The sequence below is a fragment of the Trichosurus vulpecula genome, chromosome 2, assembly GCF_011100635.1.
Source record: "Trichosurus vulpecula isolate mTriVul1 chromosome 2, mTriVul1.pri, whole genome shotgun sequence".
NCBI classification, from domain to species: domain Eukaryota; kingdom Metazoa; phylum Chordata; class Mammalia; order Diprotodontia; family Phalangeridae; genus Trichosurus; species Trichosurus vulpecula.
In genome coordinates this window covers 200308237-200316733 of record NC_050574.1, presented here as the reverse complement: position 1 = coordinate 200316733, position 8497 = coordinate 200308237, and the positions used below count along the sequence as shown (strand labels likewise).

The 8497-nt window shown below is 38.7% G+C and overlaps 1 non-coding gene across 1 annotated transcript; it reads right to left on the bottom strand.

Moving 5' to 3' along the window:
• Positions 1 to 6272: 6272 nt before the first annotated feature.
• LOC118840523 lies at positions 6273 to 6376 on the bottom strand. Its single transcript, XR_005009709.1, has one exon. It is a non-coding gene; the product is annotated as a U6 spliceosomal RNA (small nuclear RNA).
• Between the last annotated feature and the right edge of the window lie 2121 nt (positions 6377 to 8497).

Sequence of the window (8497 nt, the reverse complement as noted above, 5' to 3'; positions counted from 1 at the left end):
TCTTGAAGCTGGAAGCCATAAGCATTGGAAGCAACTGCAGAGACCTGAGAAAAGCAAAGAGACCAGAATAAAGCAAAGAGGTTCTCCTCTCGCTTCTCTCCAACTTTACCCTGCCCCTCTGGCATGGCCTTGGTCTCCACAAATGAGGAGAGAGTCCCATACCAATGGGCTCTGGTACTCTGGTTACATTCACTGATCTGCGTTCCTGTGGTTTATCACAGCATGTAAGTTCTGAGGGAATAAACTGCTTTGTTTTTGTTTGCATTCTCCTGGAACATAGTAAGGGCTTTATAAATTTTTGCTGAATTGGATATTTTATTTTTATATTTCAAGTTACACTGACTATACAACTTCAATACTTCAATGGATCATTATCTCACAATAAATAAGACCAAAAGACTGTAGGAAATAATAATTAATGAAAAGATGATGCACAAGTTCTCCACACTGCGGTAGAGAAGCTGGTTTCATCGCATGCCCCTAAGGCAATAAGATATACCATTTCATAGTATAATTGATCTTTTCTCTCACAGTTCTCAAGATAAGTGTGAAGGTAAGGAGAGGGGTGCTCTTCCCCTGCTCCAGTCTCAGAAGGACGAGAATGCAATCACGAAGTGTTAATGTGGTCATAAAATAACTATAAAGATGTGTCTAGACCAGATCCCTTTATGAGGCACAAACTCTTCTCCAATTGAGTCTGACAAGGGAGCTGCATGATTGACTGGGAAAATAAATTAGCCACACCCATGGGGGCTTTAAATAGCTGAACCCTGAGAGTATCCAGTGAATCAAGGCTCAGAGCATTTGTAAATTGAGATTCCTTCAGGGGGGAAGATGAGGAGATTTCTGGAAACTCACACACAAAAAGGGACCATAATGAAGACAATTATACTTTATGGCAAACATATTGCAAAAGATGAAGAAGTAGAAAAATTCCATGAATGACTTGACAAGATCCCCAAACCAAGTCAATAGAACCTTTGATGGCTACTTCATTGTCAAGATGGGCATGGGGGTGGGGAATATGGCAGCAAGTCTGCTGGAAAATATATTCAGGATTGCAAAGTGAAAGAGGCCAATAGATTTTAGACTTTTCAGAATCTTCCTATCTATATATCAAAAACGCTTTTTTCCCCCAAAAGAGAGTCAGAAAGCACTGTACATGGTAACCCCTAAATAATGTTACAAAAATGTGAATTGCTGGTTTATTAATATAAAATCACTGGTCGCTAACATGGGCACCTTATCAGAACCATCTTTCTATATGCAATCAAAGAATTGACTGTGTAAGTAAAGGTAAGCATCAGTATCAAAACAGAAGGATAAAGATGGAAAGAAAATGCATGCACTTGCAATAACTTCAACCTGCTCTGTTCACCTGTTAAAGTGGAAAAGAATGGGGCTTTACAACAGGCCAAAGGATATGTGCATGTCAAATGTTGACTATAACTCTGACCAGAGGAATTCATTTCTCCCTTCTTTCAAATGATTCATACTTGAATTTATGTCAATGAAAGAATCACTACATGCTTTCCTTATTTATTTTGGAAGTCCTGGCTGGTTTTGTAAGATCTAAAATTAGAGACTTATCTGTTGAAAGAGCACCACAAATTAGAAAACAGAAGCAGACATAGGAGCTATTGCCAGGAATAGAAACTAAAATCTGGAGAAAATACAATCTTTTAGGACATTGAGGAAAAGAGAGAGCAAGCCCTAAGATAAAAGGAAGGGCTTTATTTCCCAAGTAGCCCAAGAATGGAGTACAATGAAAAGATCCAGACCAAGCTTAGAATATGGAAACCTTTTTTAAAAGAAAATTTACTGTAATTGTATTATATTTTTATTATGTTTTGGTCATTCAATCCAACAAGTGTTTATTGAGTGCCAAGCACTGTTAAAGCACTATTGGGGTGCAAAAGAAATAAACATAACTTTGCTGAGTAACATTTCCTCATCTATAAAATGAAGACTTTGGTTCTATGTTCTGTTCTATGGCCTCTAAGGAACCTTCTCAATCTAAATATAAGGTCCTGTCATTCTTACTTGAAAAAGTTTATAATCTGTATGGGAGTTGACTTAAATATACAAAGCAACTAGAGGAGATTATAAGAATGTATATAATAAAATAATACCTTGAAAACATTCAAGTTCCATACATGCAGAAAAGTTTTGCCTGGAATATTCATTTGCTCCTGTGAAAAACATGTAGGTGCAGCTGCGGAGCATAAGTTTGGCAGAGGTCAGCATTGGGGTTTGGGAGTGGGAGGTGGGGAAGCGCTGTGTTCCCCCCACTTGCTATCTCTAGTAGAAAAAGGTATCACCCAGAGAAGGTGAGAGATGTCCAGTTCTTCTATGACTTCCCCTTCCCAGAATCTCTTAGCCTCCTATTCCCTTAGGACCAAGGGTGAGCATTGCCCCTGGGGCCAGAGTTCAGGCCCTAAGAGGAGCCATGACCCCATTCCTCTCTTTCTTCCAAAGGAAATCTAAGTGCTCCCCAAGTACAAGTTGTAGAGTTGTTCTTGGGCATGTTATAGAAACTAAATTGTAACTTGACAGATCCTAGGGAGTTCTTTTAATCCCCCACTTCAGAATCATGACATTCTAGCATAGAGAGATTGTGAAATACAACTTACTCAGAGTTCTCCCCACGTGAACACTCTGATTAAAAAATAAAGACGTGTTCATTGGCCACGGAAGTAACTGCTTTTATAAAAAGAAAATCTGGTTTATAAACTATTAGAGTTTTATCTTCACCAGGAGCTAGAAAATGCAAGCAGACGTTGAAGTTTTTCCAGAGCCATAACCTCCCTTGGATCATTCAGCATCCAAAACTTAAAGAAATACCTGGAGATCTAGATCCAGAAGAAGATTCATCATGATGTTATGAAGAAAAAAAGCTATACCATTCTGCTCAAGAAACTGGCCCTGAGGAAAACCCCAGAGAAAGGGGCCATAAAAAAGGAATCTGGCTGCTCCAACAAGACTTGGGTCTGACAAGAACCAAGAGCCAGAAAGTGGGGGACTCTTTACCCCTAAATTCCTGGGAGAGAGTCCATACCTGCTTGGCTAACCAGGTCAATGGCCTCTAAACCTCCATTGCCCTGGTGTGTTTGTGGCTATACGTATGATGAGAAAATATAGACTTTTCTTAAATTATAGATGATTCCTGTTGTCCATTAAAAATCTATATCTATATCTCTATATTTGTCTATATATATCAATATCAATTACAAGCTCTTGGGCCTCAGCTAGACCAAAGCAGAACATCTTCTGAAACCTAGAATCTCCTGAAAAGTGCAAAGGGGTAGGAGGAAACCTCAAGAATTAAGGACCTTCCCTTACTAATAAGAACTTACTAATTTCTGTAGTAGAAACAAATGTCTCTTCATTTTATTTTGTCTTCTCTTTGCTCCTTCCTTGTACGTTCCCTGAATCATACGTCCTCAGCTTAGCTTGAAGCAATAGAAAAGATCCATCTGGAGGTTAGAACAATAAGCCATGCTAGATTTTAAAGATTCTATCTTCATAGACAGAGGAAAGAGAGAGGTGAGAATAAGTGAAGACACCCCTGCCCCCCAGATCCATGGTTTCATAGCCCAAAGGGAGCAGATGAAGAGTAGATAAATTTACCAGGTCCTAGAAATGCTGTGTGGCAAGCACATTCAGGAAAACAGTAAGGTCTATCTAGGAAGATTACTCCTTAATTGGATCAGTGAGCCATGTAATGATTCAGGGCTCATGGTTATATTTGATTCTATATTCTATCTGGGGTAGAAGTTCACTTTCAAATGGTCCCCTAGGCCCCCTTTTCTATCCACAGGACTCTAAAGTTCTCAGGCTTCTTTGTCCAATATGGCTTCCACTCAAGACAAATCTTTAGTTTTTTTTTCTCAGACTGAGAAAACTATAATCTCTAAGTGCTGCTGATAGGGAACTACATAAATCTTAGATTGTTTTTCTGAATTACTTACATTAATTGATTTCTATCATAAAAAATTCTGCCATTTTTATATTTCACGATTTGTTTAACCATGTCTCAATCAATGGACATCTATCTACTTTGTTTCTAGTTTTTGTAAACAGGAAGAGCAAAGCTATGAATGTTTGATTACATGTAAGATCTTTGTTTATGTTATTGACCTCCTTGGGGTTGATCTAGTAGTGGGATCAGTGTCAAAGTGTGTGATCAGTTTAATAACTTTTCTTACATGATTCCAGAATTATTGGAGTGATTCACAGTGTCACCAACGATGTATTAGTGTGCCTGTTTTTCCAAAGTCCCTCCAACACTATTGCCATCTTTAAAAATTATCTTTGTTGGCAATTATCTAATGGCAACTCCTTTATATTACAGATGAGAAAATTAAAGCCTAGAGAATAAAAGTGACTTGTTCAAGGTCATAAAACAACATGCAGAGGGTAGAGGCCAGAATTGAATATTCACTGCCATGATCTAGTTCTCTTGCCTTCCTGTCACAAGGATCTAAGACAAAATCCCCTGCAAATGTTAGCCTGACCTTTATACTTTTGGAGGAGCCATGATATAACTTGATTCCCCAAGCCTTTGTTAAAAGTGTGACTTTTAAATTACCCCACAGAGAAAAGGAATATACCAAATGAATCAGGGGATTAGGTGATATTTGTGAAGTCTAAGCTTTTATGTCAAAATGAAATTTTTTGAAATGATTTTATTATGGTCTTGTATAATATTTCACAGGTGGGCTTTTGCAGTATGGCTATACTGGCTTTCTTTCACTTCATTGTTTGTAAAGAGTTTTTCATTAAGCCATCCCATTTACAGACTCCCTTTCAATCATCATTAATCAACACGAATGCTGAAAGAATTTCTGTTGGCCCTTGTCTGTCCCAGGAACCGTCCGTTCAAAAGCAAGGGGCCAAAGCACTGAGCTGATGCAATATGCAGAAGATTGGAGATGAGTAGTTATCCCACTGAATCTGAGCTAAAGATAAAATTTCACAGTTGCTATTTCCACCATTCATGCGGCAAATATAAACAAAATTGAGTGTCAATGTGGATTTACCAATAAACTGAATAACATGTGCAGCCTCATTGTTTAATTTGTTCTGCCAGCTGAGTTTTGTATTTTTCTTAGCACAACACAATAAAGATGTTTGTATGATGTGGTGGGTCCTTCGTTAAGAATGGGGAAAACCTGTGGCTGGTCCATTTGTGCTGTTTTGAGATAATATCATCCCTTTGTTTTTAAACTTGACTATAATTCTCATCCTTGGGAACCATCCTCATTTATTTTTAGATTTTAAGGAGACCTGTCTATATTTATTTGAAATAAACAGATTTCTACGTTGGATGTCTTCTGTACATTCAAATGTTTGTGATTTGGAAACACGTAACAGAAAAAGCTATTTGTATGGTGAAACAGATTTTTATAGTACAAGCCATTTAACTTCTGTCTGACTCAGTTTCCTCAACTATAAAATGGGGATAATAATAGCATCTACTTCACAGGATTGTTGTGAGGCTCGAATGTGATAGTATTTGTAAGACTTGGGTCTAGCACATAGTAGGTACTTAATTAATGCTTGTTTTATTCTTCCATCCTTCTGTAATCGTGTCCAATTTCACTGATGTAGCAATTATAGAGGAAAAAAAATAGGAGGGAAAAAAGGGCAGAGTGATGTATAATCAGGGTATTTGGACTAGAAAAATCTGTACTAGAACCTTGCTCCTGGCTCCCTGACACCTGGATGATCTCAGACAAGTCCTAACCTCTTTTTGACTTAGTAGGTAAAATGAGAGGTTTGAGCTAGATAATATCAAGGTCACTTCCAGCTCTAAATCATGTATGGATGGTGTGGTGCTGGCTGGTGGAGAATCTCTGCCTTCTTGGTACTGATTGTCAGGTCAAAATTATCACAAGCTATAGAGAATTGATCCATAATCTGTTGCATCTTGGCCTCAGAGGCTGCATGGAATGTATGATATCTGGCATATAGTAAGAGATTAATAAATGCTCTATCTCTCAATCTGCCTACTTGTCTATCTGTATGTCTATCATCTATCTATCTATTTATCTATCATGGAAGAGTAAAATCAGATTGTGGAATTCCTTGATACCAGGCAAAAGAGTCTGAACTTGAATCAATTGAATCATTGAAGGATTAGATTTTTCACAAATAAGATAAGTCTGGTAGAGTTGTGAATGATGATTTTGGGAGGGCATATGGTGGTAGGAAGAATAATTAAGAGGCTAATGTAATAATTCAGGTAAGTAGTAGCTCTGGCAATAGAGAAAAAAATACAACATGTTAAGAATTTGCATGCCATCTTTGTTCAGAGGCCCCATAAATCTTTTCTGTATTGTTCTAATTTTAATCTATGTGCTACTGATTGCATGCATAATTAACATTAGAGCTAGAATCACAGTCCAGATCTCTTGACTCCCAGTTCATTGCTTTGCACACTGTTCTCTACTTGTAAAATAGCATCCTACTAAGGACTATGTTTGAGATTCCACCTTCCCCAAAGGAGCCTCTGAAGAGAAATTAGACAGTAAGATAGCTGTTCAGGGAAGATGTGATCATCTTGTAATTGTATGGCAGCCCCTAAGTTATTCATAAAATCACTTCACGATATGAAGCTTGGAGTGGTGCCTGTAATATGGAGACATGAATTCAATTTGATAGTATTTTTGCTGGTTTAAAAATGAGATCATTTTCAGTTGGCCATACAGATGGAGAAATATGAATAGAAAGATTAAAAGATCTTTTTTTGATGGGGGAAGGATAGAAACATTAATTTAGCATACATTTATTTGTTGTTTCTAAACACATTTATTGTATTGGAAAAGAGAGTGTGTGTGTTTGTATTTGAGAATTCGTTATCTCCAAAGACCATTTAGAAATGGAATAGGTGCTTAGATGAGATGCTTGGCTTCAAGGGCCATTTTGCTCTGGCTGTTAGCTCTGTTTACCTAGTTTCTAGCTCTGCTTTCAACAAATCACTTTTTCACTCCTCATCCTCTTTAAAAGAGATATCCTTTTCTTAGGTACCTGCTGACTTAGTCACCCTCAAGTATGAGGAGAGGAGAGGAGAGGAGAGGAGAGGAGAGGAGAGGAGAGGAGAGGAGAGGAGAGGAGGGCCTGAGGTGCCCAACTGGAAATGTCCAGCTGGGTCCCCATTCTGGCAGCTTGGACTATTCACAGGTTGTGGTTTGTCCTTCATTCTTGAAGAGGACCATGACATCAGGGAGATGATGACATGACTTGCTCAAAGGAAGGGAATTTTTGGTGGCTGAAAGCTACCTAGTTAGCTTGGGGATTACTGGCTAGATTCCTTTCTCAAAGACCAAGCCTTAAACCCAATTCACTCTGGATATCATGGATTGGACAACAATAGGTCCTTGCCCAAGTACCACTTAACGGTTATTTTTCGGGCCTTCCTGGCTCAGAGTAAATGTATATGGCTACTGTTTCTCTTTTGGCCAGCAATCTTGAGGGTCTTTCCCTCCCAGGCTGATTTTTTTTTAGTTAAAGGGGCCATCCCTTGATTCACTTCTTAAAGAGGCCTATTCACTGAATGGGCGATGCCTCACTCAAAGTGAGAAGCTGAAAAGACCTTAGCTTAAAAGGGCCAAGGTCTCCCACTGCATCCTGGGTCATCTCCAGTCTTCCTGATGTATATCTGGCCACGGGACCCAGCTGGCTCTGGAGGAGGAAGTGAGGCTGGTGACCTGGCACAGCCCTCCCTCACTCAAATCAAAGTCAACTGCAAGTCATGTCATCATCTCCCTGATGTCATGGTCCTCTTCAAGAACTAAGGACAAACCACCACACTGACTTAGTTATCCTTGTTAATTAAAGATTAAGATATTGCTACTTCATTACTTTAGATATTTGGAATGAGGTGGAATATAGTTGATAATGAGTCTCTTCAACTCAGCCACAGTCAGAACAATAGTTTTAATGTATGACAATGACCAGACTGAAGAGGTGACTTTCTGTTGTGAGTAGGACTGGACTTCTTAAAATCAAAACTGACCTCATTAAGAATGGATTGCAAGGAATTTTGTTATTCTATTTCTGTAGCCTCATTCCTTACTCACCTCCCTCCCCATCCTACCCTGGGTTCTTTCTCAACCTTCCCTTCTCCCCTCTGCTTGGAGATCTGTGAGGCCCTCTGCTAACATATGCTTAACAGGGCCTAAGAGAGGTAATTTAGTTCCATCCCATCTACAGAAATGCTTGTATGCCAGTGTTTTGGGAGCTGTATTAAGAATTATATGTCCAACTTACTGTTTTTGATGGATTTGATGTTTGTATGGAGCTGGAAATTTCCCTGAAAGTCCACGTACCATGTACATTAATTATACCTTCTCTCTCTCAAGCAAAAATGTTCTCTGTTTATTCATTGTGGTTTAACCAGTCTAGGGTCTTTAAGCAGCAGACATACAGCTTAAAGATACTGAGATCTTTATATTCCCAAATCCGTTCCCGGAGCAGTATTGTTAACATTTCT